The 12930-nt window shown below is 33.3% G+C and overlaps 2 long non-coding RNA genes across 5 annotated transcripts; both read left to right on the top strand.

The window, feature by feature from the left end:
- The first annotated feature begins 2176 nt into the window (after positions 1 to 2176).
- On the top strand, positions 2177 to 2909 carry LOC121216218 (uncharacterized). The gene is made up of 3 exons (XR_005912315.1): positions 2177 to 2314; positions 2403 to 2515; positions 2633 to 2909. It is a non-coding gene; the product is annotated as an uncharacterized lncRNA (long non-coding RNA).
- Positions 2910 to 4916: 2007 nt separating this feature from the next.
- LOC107931558 (uncharacterized) lies at positions 4917 to 11705 on the top strand. Of its 4 annotated transcripts, XR_005912312.1 has the most exons (5): positions 4958 to 5505; positions 5601 to 5717; positions 6350 to 6970; positions 7614 to 7739; positions 7838 to 8027. It is a non-coding gene; the product is annotated as an uncharacterized lncRNA (long non-coding RNA). The 4 variants fall into 4 exon arrangements; XR_005912314.1 differs by lacking the exons at positions 7614 to 7739; positions 7838 to 8027 and adding an exon at positions 10939 to 11705 and having other exon boundaries at positions 4965 to 5505; XR_001693268.2 differs by lacking the exons at positions 7614 to 7739; positions 7838 to 8027 and having other exon boundaries at positions 4917 to 5505; positions 6350 to 7251.
- Positions 11706 to 12930: the final 1225 nt, after the last annotated feature.

Genomic DNA, 12930 nt, shown 5'->3' with positions numbered 1-12930 from the left:
GGTTGAAAGGATTAAGCATTATTAATCTTAAGACTTTTAAGCATAAATATAACATGTTGTCACATGTTATTTGATCATACCGAGAAAGATATCATAATCAATGGATGAATTTGAAATGTTTGATCACTGTTTCACCAATTTAGGCTGTTATAATAAACGTCAATAATGACGGTAGAACAATCGTAAAGCAATAAAAAAAATAAGAATACACAAATTTTACGCGGAAATCTTTTTAGGGAAAAACCATGTGTAAAGGAGAATAAATTCACAAATGTTGAAAAAAATGATATAAGAAAATTTTGACCACGTCTATTTAAGGGTTTGAAAAATCATATTCTAATTAAAGTCAAATAGTAGAAGTATAAATTCAAACAGACTCAATTTGTGCGGCATAGTCTATATCTTAGGGGCGTCACAACCCCAATCCAAACATTATATTTAATGAATTTGTAACGGACGAACAGATAACTTAATCCAAGTCACACAATCTCTAATGTAGACCGACCATTTTAATCATGGTTATAGAGAAGCAGTTAGTTGAAGTATTAACACCATGTTTGGTTGGGTGTATTGGCATAGCCAATACACCCCTAATCGGTGGCCCACCTAATCCCCCCTTATTCCTATGTTTGGTTCATGGTATTGCTAATACCATTGTAATACATTACTGATCTAATCGGTGAAATTCACCGATTTGTAATCCATCCCTTTTGCCAAGATTAGGCGCCGCTTCAGTTTCCCTTTCCTGTTTTACCCTCCCATCGGCTTCCCCTTTGTTTCTCTTCTGTTCCTTCTAGCCTCTGCCGATTTGCTCCCTCCCATCGATTTCATTTGTCAGGTAAAATCCCCATATTTTGCCTATTATTATATCCCTTTATTTGCATTCTTGCCTGTTGATTTCTCTGTTCTATTTTTCTTTCTTTACACATAAGTTCGTCGGCATTCGTTCTTCAAGACACACTCCGTTGGAGCTGCTTAGAAGCTAGTAGTATTGTTGTAAGCTTAGTTCATCTCTTTCTTTGCCGTGTTTCATTTTTAGACTGCAACTTTCTCTTCTTTCCCCCTCTCTTGTAAGTTAAGCAGATTTTATGTTGCTATAGTGATTTGGGTTTTTCTTTTTCTGTTTTAATCTTTTTTACAGAAAGAAGTGTTACTTTTGATGAATTGGCTATCGATATTTCTATGGTTTTTTGCTCTTTTTTGTCCAAAAGAAGTTGCTTTTTCAACCGAGGATTGCATTTAGGTAAGCAATTCTCTTGCCCAAATAGTGAAGACATTGTATTCAGAGCGATTTGTGTTAATTTAAAGCATAGAAGATGGAAATTCTTGGATCAAGTGTTCCCAAGTCTTACAAATGCATTGGTGAGTCGTGTTGTTGGCGAGTTTCAGAACTCACCTCAGTTAGCCTTGGAATTTTACGATTGGTTTGGGGAGAAAAACAGTTTTAGGAAAAGATGATGTTATGATGATTGTTTCTGTTTTGTTTATAAGTTAGATATGCATTCAGGGGCCTGCAAGTTCTTGAATTGGCCTGTTCTTTCCTTTCTCATTACCTAGAGCTCTAAATCTCATAGGTTCAAAGGAGTAGACATTTGACAGTTAAAAGCTCTTGCAACACTGATCTAGGAAGATGATGGAGCATTTTGGTTCTGATGCAAGATGTTTCGACCTGATTTGCCTAATAAAGCAGGTACCTTTTTGTTAAATGTTTTCTTGATCTGTTGGCCAAGAGTTTGTGCTAAGATTTGCATTTCAACTTTAGGTATTATTCTTGTTTATGCTGTGGAGATTCGTATCTATATATAAACTAAACTATTGAACCACTTCTGAGTAATTTGTAAATAATGAATGAATCAGCTTCTCAAGCTAGTATTAAGCTGTGTCACTTTCATCTGCGCATAATGTGATGGTTTGATAGTTGAAATTATGGATGATCTGAATCTAGCTGTAGGTGACCAAAGTAGTGGCATCCATCTAAAGTAGTTTTCTACCTTCTTGGGCTGAGTTCAGTTAAGTCTATATCATCATCCTCGCCTCGGCATATTGCATTCATTTTAGCTATAGAGTTATTTGCACAATTGGTGATTATCGTTTGACATTTCTCAATCTTCTATACTGGCGTAGTAGTCATTCTTCTCTCCTAACCTTTCTCATATGTGATCAACTGTACTGTTTTATTGCAGGCGCAGTCTCCTAACTACAATGCTACCCTGAAACAAATGAACTTCAAGAGGCTTACATTGACAGATATCACAATTGACATTCCACGTGTTTCCAAGAACAAATGGGTTGATCGAAGCTATAGAGAAGGCTGGTAAGGACGACGACAGCTTTCACCAGCATTTGTAATGTTGTTTCTTGAAGATATGTTTCTTTCTTATCACTCTTATGTTAACTTACAGATGTTAAGAACAAATGGGAAAGTAGCTCGTGGGGTAGAAAGTTGATTGTCCAGAAGAGAAGAGCATCTCTCAACGACTTTGATAGGTTCAAGCTTATGTTGGCTAAGATCAAGGTCAGTTTCCGATACACCCCCTATTGTGTCTACCCGTTTTATACCAGAGTTCTTTTCTTGAAAGCACTTCCTCAAAACTTCAATCGAAGCTTGACGAGCTGTAATACGGTTTTGCAGAGGTCTGGAGTCATCAAGCAAGAACTTGCTAAGCTGAAAAAGGAGAATGCATCTTGAATTTGATATTGAATCATGGATTTTTGTTAGTTTTTGTCATCAAACATTCTGCAGGTTGTTCTTTTTTGTAATTTTTTCTTTTATTTACAAATGATTAAAAAGATTAAAGATCAGTTGAGAGATCTTTATTTGCTATATTACATATTTTATAGTGAGTTTAATAGCAGGATATTGCTTTGCTTGCTGCAATTTTTCGTATCAAAATTCTGGTATTTATTTATATTCCCTTTATAGCATAATGAAAAATAAGACACTTAAGCTGTTTAAGTTTATAAGCTTCAAAATAAAAAGTTTTGATGTATTGTTTAGACAAACTCGAGCTGCTCAAGCTAGATATCGAGTTAATTATCTTACCTTAATTTATGTGTGTATATACTAAGTTTTGCTGATAATAAATATTAACCATTCATTCAGATAATTTTCCTATACATATGTATTTGTGTATATAAAATCATGCATTTATAAAGTAATAAAACACTGTCCAATACAACCAAGCATTTGGTTTAAATGATTGATACATGATCAAAACAAAAAGAATAAGAAACAAAGAATGAGTAACAAACAGCTACATGTTAATTTTAATATTAATTATTTCAAATGATCTTTTATTAAATTCATATAAGAATTTGAGTAAATTATAGTATCATATATTATGATTTGAGTAAATTCATATAAGAATATTGATTATTAAGAATTTTATTAAATTATATATTTTAATTATAATATATTTAATAATAATTATGTTAATTTATATTTATAGTATCATATATTATGATTTGAGTAAATTCATATAAGAATATTGATTATTAAGAATTTTATTAAATTATATATTTTAATTATAATATATTTAATAATAATTATGTTTAAATATGATTAAATTATTTATTATTGATATTAATAATCTTATTAAAATTTAAATAACAATAACAATAATCATTTACCAAAACAAATTTATGCTAAAGGTATTCTAGTCATTTTAGTTTTTTTCATTATGCTATTACACCTCTATTCCATTCAACCAAACACAAGATTACTATTACGCCTCTATTCCATTACATTCAACCAAACAATTGATTTACTATTACATCTCTATTCCAATACACCTCTAATCTAATATAGCGAACCAAACGTGCCCTAAATGTCTGGTCTGGAATCTCGACCACAACAGTAAAATCTCAAAATAGTCCCATGAGCTAGAGTTTTGGTTCTATGCACATTAAATCATGGTAGTTTGAATAGAGGACCCAATTGCAGGGTTTTGTACAGGTTGATGCCTTTGAAAAGTTCCTTTTAGCATCAAAGGGGGTGATGATGCTGATGATGGGAAACAAGACCAGCTTGAGTGGTCTCCACAAAAGCACTATGTATGATGCAGAGCCAGAGGAAGGGATAGGATAGGATAGGATAGGATAGGATAGGAGGGTTACAGCTTATTGGAAAAAAAGACGCCCTTTTTTGCATTTCGATTTCCGTCACATTTTCAGAGCTATAGGGCAAAATATGCTATGTGCAATATATTACTGTTGTGCACCAATCAACTCAGTCCCAGTCTCAGTCTTAACCCAGCACCGTCTCAACTCAATCATTTCAAGTAATTAAAGAAACACAGGTGTCCTCAGAACCATTTAGTATCATCAATATCTATAGCTACAGAATTATATTCATTAATTTATCTATATAAAGCTTTACCTCCGCACTACATGACAGTACAGGAGCCAGAAAGTACCCTCAAAGCCCTAAACTTTTTCTTTCTCTATCTCCCTCTTTTAAAGCAAAGAAAGTATTTCATGTATGCATAGTGTGTTGTTTTGAAGGCTCATAATTTTCTGAAACATTCATCTTAATTAACCCTTTGGTATTCTATCAATTTACAATGGCAAAAGATACCTAAAGCATGGCTGGTGCTAGTATGGTAGCTGTTGAAACCTCTGAATTTAAAGGAAAAAGCATCAGGAAGATGAAAATGGAAAGGAGGGTGGATCAGCTTTAATTGGAGGAATTAGAAAAGCATTAACTAAACAAAGTAGAATATGCATGTATATATATATTATTCATTCAATCATTGAGTGAGACAGTGAGCGATTGAGAGTGAAAGCGAAAGAGTAAGTAAAATGTATGTATGGATGATGAACAAAGAGTATATACTATACTAACGAGTAAAGCGTACGTATACTTGTAATAATACTAAAATTTAAGAGAAAGGAGAAGAGGTGTACTGATCTACAGCGTTCCTCGTTAGATATGCTAAGATTTAGAGTCCCTTTCCTGTCTCTGATTCTCATGACGACAGTGACCCTTCATTTCCCTTTGCCTGACAAATGTAATCAAATACACTTATTCCTCCCATGTTTATGTATATATTTCTTCTTTATTATTACTTCCCCTATCAGACACCGTTCTCTCTCTCTCTCTCTGCATTAATTCTCTCTTTCCCTTACTTTATTTCCTGTTTGGATCCCTGCAGGGTACTCCACTCCACTGCCATCCCTTTAATTTTCTTTTTTCTTTTTACTTTTTCTCAGAATTAGGGTTTTAAGTGGGCGGTACTTGCATCACTTACAAATAATGTTTAGATGACGTTTCACTCTATTAATTTCACTTTTGCTTGGTGTCATTTTCCTGCTTTCTCCATGATTATGATTTATGTTATCCCAAGTGGGAAAATAGGGTATTCTATGTATGTGATTGCTGTCTGTCAAAGTTTCCAGGGTTAATTCCTAAGGCCTGTCTATCTGTCAGTTTTCCCCCTCCTCTCCCGAGTACTTCCTTTTATAGCCCATATCTCATCACTCAACATTGCCTTGCCGCTTTGGTCGGTAAGTTCTATGATTCTATCTATATATATCTCATCTCTTATCTTCTATTATATGTACCCTTGAAGGATGAAGCACTAATTGACCTAACACCCTAGGTGCAGGAAATTCGCATTCTTTTTCTTTTCTTTTTTGCCCTTTTTTAAAACAACTCTTCTCTCACCACCCGGAGTGTTCGGCGTTCTCATGTTGCAAGTCGTTTCGATGATTAAAGGGTAATCAAGGATGGATCTTGTTTATTCAATGAATTCTTTTCATTTCGCCTGTTTAGCTTAGTTAAGTTAAAAAGTTGTCCTTTTTCATTAAGAAACATAGAAATAGATCAAACCCAAATTAACGGATTGCTTATGAACCACTTCTTGAACTGAAGTTTGGGGTTTAGCGGCTGGTTGAGGAAGAATGAAGTTGAACCATGTTATGTTTTGCATCTTGGGTTGGAATGGAATGTTAAGTTAGAGAAATGGGAAGAGAGAGCTTCCATCAGCCCACTTACGGATAGGAACAAGGGGGTTGGACTAGCTGCCGACTCATTCATTCAAGCACTCAGTAGAAGACGGATATTGGCGATTTTGCTACTGTGATTGTGTGAATGATGCGGGAGATGGTTTTGCATCCCCCTTTCTCCGTGCTTGGACTGAAGGGAGCTCCTTCTTTCTCTTCACCTCATTTATTTTATTTAATTCATACGTACTCCCTGTGTTTACCTTCAATTGCGACCATAAATATATAGCAGTCAAGTAGCTCCATGTCTCAATCAAATTGCAAAATTCCTTTTCAGAAAGAGACATCCTCCATAGATATTTCATGCATCAAATACTAGTTAAATTGGTACTTTTTTACTTGGCAGGAAAGAAAAACCAAGTTTAAGGAGCATTGGCGCAGGCCATCTTACTTATGAAATGGAAATGGTTAGTTGGGTTAGGGTACTTGGCTTGCAGTTGCATAGGGTCCATTATTGACAGTCTCTCCAGTCCTCAGACGCCCATTTCTTTTCCTTGGCAGACGAATTAAGAAGAGTATGCCTTGTCATTGCATTGGCCTTGATTCCATTCTCTAATATATAGATATAGCTTTGCTTCCAGGCTCAGGCTCAGGCTCCTGCATTTGTAGTGTTAAAATTTTAATTTCTTCAAGTGGAGTCAGCTGTCAGCCCCCATCTGATGAAATGAAACAATTTACGATGCTCTGCAAGACATGGTAAAGGCTAAAGGCTCCATGTTGGTACGACGAGAGCAAGTAGTAAGAGAACAATGAAAGCTAGCAGTGTAAGTAAAATACTAATATTGATGCCTCTTGACTGCTTGTTTCATGAAATTTCCATTTGCAATTTCAGTGAGACAGCGAATGGTTTGGTGCACGTGTTGGCATGTGTATGTTTGGCCGCTGCACACTGCTGGACTGTTCACACCTCGAAATTTGACAATAGCTAGAAGCATGACCATCACTAGCCAATAGCAGAAGCGGTAAAGTAAGTAAAGATGGCCGTAAAAACTCCCTTGATTTCCAAAGTCACACAAATATCCTGCTTTTATGGCTAGTTAAGCGTGTTTCATATATATATATAAATATGCTTCCAAGCTCTAATATATATATGTTGGTTTTTTGGTTACCGAGAAGGGAAGTACATTTGGAAACCATATTATTTTCTCTTTGGCTGCATCTGGCAGTGTGCAGAGAAATAGAAATGGCATTATTTTATGCAGTGAGCACACTCATTTAATTAAATAACTAATTACCAATTAGTTGCTATCTTTGTTGGAACTTCAACTTTGAAGTTGTTGGATTACATGTGTATCGCCATGCATTACTTTACTCTCTGTTTATGATGGTACTTGCTACTTGGAACTTGAAATCTAGTTACTGCATGATATTATATTATATTATATTATATTATATTTGATTTGATTTTAAGCTTCATCTCAAATATATATTTTTTATTTCAGTCTTTTTATTTTATTAAAAAAAGGTTTGTTTAAGGGAAATTAGTCACTTGCCAACACATGATCAACGACTCCATCCATCCAAATCATTAAGGATTGATCGTTTTGAATTGGAGTAAAAAGGAAACTAATACTTTTGAAAAATTAAAAAGGAATCTTTCATTTTTATAGGGTTTCATCCTATATATACGTGGAGAGATGATTTTGCATTTTAAATGGTATGAGTTTGATCCCTACAAGGAGGGTATCAATTCTTTTAAAGAGAGTCTTGGAACGACTGGACCTTGACAAGGATTGGTATGTTGTTTTTGGGACACAGCAATTAGAATTTCTTAGTATTGTCATTCTTTTGTGTATGGGTTTCAACTAAAGGTTTGAATCCTTCTTTGGTGTAGGGCTTATGGAAGAAGATAGTGTAGGTTTCATCAATAGCATCTTTAAGCCATGATTGCCATACGTTTAAAAGGTGGAATCATTTTAATAGAGTCCTTAAGTGATCTCGGCAAAAGCATCTATCGATTGCCCACAAGAAGATTTTTGTACACAATTGAGGCACAATAGAAATGGTGACACCTTTTTAAGAAAGCATGAATAGTAGGGGATTCGAAAAAGGTAGATGAATGGGTGTTCTAGGTTTATACTTGAGAGTTTGATGGCATTGTCACCAAGTTGCTTGATGATACCGGATTGATAGTAAAGGATCATATGTTTGCATCGACATCTATGGTCTTATGGGCAATTTCAGTCTGTGACAAAGGTTGTAAGAAGTTTTCATAAATATTTCTAAGTTGGTTTTGATACCAAGACAAGTGGATTGACATTGGATCACAGATAACCTATAATAGAAATTAGTATATAAGAAAGTTGAACTGTAGAAATGCAGCTTTGTGACCTAGACATAGGATCAAGGTATTCTAGTTGACTTTTGATCTTCAAGCACTCTCTTGGTGACATGGTCTAGTCAAAGTCCAACTTTTATGATGCTATGTCATCGTCACAGTGGAAATTACAACTAATTTGATTAGAGCAACTCTTTAGAAATCATTTTGCTATATTGCTATCTATAGTGTTTGTTCTATGGTCTCTAATCAATTTCACGAGTTTTTTAATGTAGAGGATCCGTAAGAGTTGCAACTGCAAAGCTTATAACTCATGTCAAACAAGCTTCGTGCTAGCCAAGAATTGAGGGAGTTAACAACCAAAGAGAGTGAGTTTAGAAAGATATAGTTTTATTACACACAAACCCTAAGGAAATTTTATGGAAATTTCTTAGTTTGAGTCACACATATGCTACAAGACCAATATGCTTGGGCCTTATAGGCATCTATGATCTTTTCTTCGAGTAGCAATTAGGTTTCTACAAGTTAACTTTCTTATGGACTATTTTCTATAGCTTATCTTTGATCCAATACCAATCTTTTAGTCTCGTCTTTAAAGCCATACTTACGCACATACAACTAGACTAATACACATTACCTTAGTTAAGTGAACAAGAGATTGATCACTTGTTAGGACACTATATGGGAAGAGTAACCAAAAGAAAAGAAAAACATGAAATTCTATCATTTAGTTTTGACAATTTTCTCTTTCGCCTCCTCTAGACTATCTTTCTTCTGACTTCGTTTTCCTTCTCTAAAGAAAACTTCCACCAATAAGTTGGACAATCTACATGAGGTTACCCATATTCCAAAGTCTAACTAGATACATTACTCAAAACTTTCCCTTTTGAATTTATATTAAACTTTCAAAATACCATCAAATTTCTTTATTAAAAGCCTTAATTCCTCCAAAAAAACCAAGCTCCCTAAAATACATGCTCCTTGAAGGCTTGATAGAACACTAACTTTAGAAATTCCACAACAAATTCACTTTGGTGTGGTTAGACTTGCATTTAGTTCCCATGACAGCAAAGGATGACTATTCTTTGCCTTGTTAAACTCTAAATACCTCAAGTATGAACATGCTTACGTTAGTATTGTAGTAATCTCATTAAATTTGGGAACAATCTACTTGACCCTCTTCCCCAACTACAACATTGCACTTAAACGTCTTACTATTCAAATGCCTAAAGTCTGATCCAAATAATTGGAGCATAAATGGTCAACATGAGAAATAAAGCCACCCTCCATTTCTAAATGGCTTACATAATTGATGATCTTGCAATTAATAATTGAATCCCACAAAAGCACGGGATCCCTTTCGTAAAGCTCAGTACTCAAAGAAATTCGACTGTATATGTTTCTAAGGTTGTAGTTATAGAGCAAATAATCTCTCTTTCCATACTAATGGGTTATACATAAAGAGAAAGACGAGATAACACACTTACAACACAATTCATGATGCAACTAGCCATCATGTCCCGGTCAATATAATTCCAAATGTACAAATCAAAATACCATTACGTACTTGGTGCGGAAAACAAGATTATTTGCTATGTGCACGGATGGGTAAAATTTATTAAATTAAGTTTATCAAATCTGCCAATTTTTAACTCTGGAAAATTGGTTAACTTGCAACGCATTTTTGGATGAGATTTAGACATTTTTGGGTTGAGATGTTTTCTAACTAATGATAGAACAATATATTAGATTTGAAACGTATTTTGAATCACCTAATTTCAAGTTCGAGAGCTCAAGTTATGATCATTTTAGTGAAGACTATGTAAGCAAAATTTCTAAACCAGATTATTATAGGAAATTGTGAATTTCAAGCTCTAATTTGAGTTTAAATCATATTGGATTCGATTTTAGAGCTTAATTTTGAATATATATGAATTCAATATAGTATTTATTAGGTTTTATATTTTATTTATTTATTTCTAATTTTAGGATATTTTTTAGTATTTTCAATTGTTTAGAATTTTTATGTTTCTTAGTCAACAAGAAAGTTTAATTCCATTAGAATTATTTCTTGTTTAGATCAATTAGAGTTTCATTATTCATAGGAGTTTTATTTTGATGTATTTAGTTTGCCTATGTAAATATATCTTCATTATTTGATTAAATACAACTCTTTGAGTTTATTTCTTTACAAGATATCTTTATTATTTATTTCAAAAGTTGTTTTCTTCTTAGTTTTCTTCTAGAAGCTATAGGAAGTTCTTCACTCTCCAATTTACTAGGGTTCAATTTTAGGGGGTTAATTAGAACCATTTGTGAAGCTTCTTGAATATTCTTTTTAAAGGGTTTTATAAGACATCATCTTTTCATCATCTTCCATACAATCTTTTTCCATCTTTTGCATATCTTTTCTTCCAATCTTGATTGTGTTCATCATAATCCTTTTTTTCTAACACGCCATCTTCTTGTTCAATTATAAGTTTCAAGATCTTAGGTTTTTTTTTTTTTAAGAAACGTGCTACAAACTTCAAGAAACCCTCATTTGTTTGAGTTATTTTATTCTTTTCTTCTATTTTTTGAGTTGATTTGATTAGTTCTCATATTTACCTTGTTCGTCGAATTACCTTAAACTCACTTAAGTTTTTCTTATGTTTCAGGTTACTTTCTCGCCATGTTAAGGTTTAATCCGCTTCGATTCAGTTTTCCCTCTCCCCAAATAACTTGAATTTAATATTGGTTTGATGTGCCTTTTATCAATATCCATGGTTTTAACATAAACAAAGTTCTTATCTTCCATTTCAAGGATCCTTTAATTGGACATTTTCCATCGATATAAATTGTGGTTGTGATGGATGTTTTAAATTTAGGCTTATAGAAACTATAAGTTGATAAGAACATATGTTCCTTTGACAAAACTCTACAAGAGTATCTTGATAAAGATTTATCTGTTACTCCTTTTGGACAAAATAGTGGAAAATATCAATACTCGGAGGAATACACATCTTCCATGAGCAAAGTCTATTGAAGACACACCTTTAGATATTCCAAAATCTCTACAAACTTCATCAAAATGAAGAAAATTAAGATTACTCTATGTTATGAATCGACAGATAGCATATGATATGCCGATTGAAAGATTAATATGTTGTCTATCAAGTTCAATTGGGGAGATACTTTGTCTTGAGCATCGGAGCTGATGACTCCCAAAAGATAGAGACATAGATGTGATTGACTGGATTGATAGTACATTAAACTGGACTTAAGAAGAATAAACCTTGAATCTGTTTATGGATTTATTCACTTGTGACATTCATAGTGTGACATGCCTAAATCCTGAGTGGATGACAGACTATGTATGCATGACTCGTACACTTTGATGTAAGTAAAAGTTTGATTTCAAATAGATAATAAAGAATTGAAAGCTAGTGTGTTGGGTGACTTTTGCAGTATATAGCATTGTTCACAACAGTGAAATTCATAGCTCGGGACATGGGTAAATGATATTTTCTCATTGGCATTACATGGTTGATGAAAAGTAAATGTGGCCACAAATCGTTTGTCTTTATGATGGATGACTTGATTATTATTTGATAGTGATTGACTTTTCATAAAGGAAGATGTAATGGTTACCATGAGATAAAATAGGATCATATTTGGAGAACGAATATTAGCCCAAAGAGATTAATGATATCTTATGAGGGTAACATGCTTTTGATAATGTTATTAGACGAGCATTGATCGAGTTGTTTTCGTAATGTTATGCCGTTGAGAAAAGCTCAGTCACGATACTATAGTGGAATCATTTCGTGACTAAATGAATTTATAATTAATAAGCTAAAAGCTGAAATTTAATTATAAATCATTTGAGCCTTAATTGCATACGTCCAATCGGTCCTTCTGTTAGCTTGTTGAAACTAGAAATAAACTGCATGATGAATCAAATGAATAGAAATGGTGAAAATGGAGAAATGAGAAATCATTTGGAAATGATTATGATTTTCTCCAAAATGAAAATGAAAATGACTTGGAAAATGAATTTATGTTTTTCGAATTAAATAAATTTAAAAAATAGAAATAAATCATTTTGTCATAGTGAATCGTTGAATACAGAAAAATTAAATATATTTTCTCATAGATTCTTTTACGGTAAAGTCGTTATGATTTTAACGGAATTAGAATTTGGTTGAGAAAATTATTTAATTGGAAATATATTGAAGTTTATTTTGGGAAATAGAAAAACAAATATTGGGTTGGATCAAATTATAAAGTATTGGGTTGAAAGCTCGAGAAGTACTTGTAATTGAACCAAATATGAAAAATTCCCAAAAGCCCTTTATGTAAAAGGGTAGGGCGACAAACCCTAGTATTATTAACTAAGGTTGCTGCCCCGTATACTTCTAGTTAGACTAGGGGTTCGTTTTTTTAGTTGAAATAAATTTCTACAATTTAACAAGAGTTCTATCTTCTCTCTCGATAAATAGATGGTATCGGTTGGGCTATTAACACAACTTTCAGATATCATTATTCTGCCTAAAAATAGAGAGACTTTTATTCTCTAAGAATTAAATATATTTTCTAGAATAATGAGTTTGCCAGTTTCTATTTGAGAAGAAAATTTTTGTTTTCACACCAAAGAAAAAGAACTATCT

The sequence above is a fragment of the Gossypium hirsutum genome, chromosome D04, assembly GCF_007990345.1.
Source record: "Gossypium hirsutum isolate 1008001.06 chromosome D04, Gossypium_hirsutum_v2.1, whole genome shotgun sequence".
Taxonomy (NCBI): Eukaryota; Viridiplantae; Streptophyta; class Magnoliopsida; order Malvales; family Malvaceae; genus Gossypium; species Gossypium hirsutum.
This window is presented reverse-complemented; position numbering and strand designations above follow the sequence as displayed.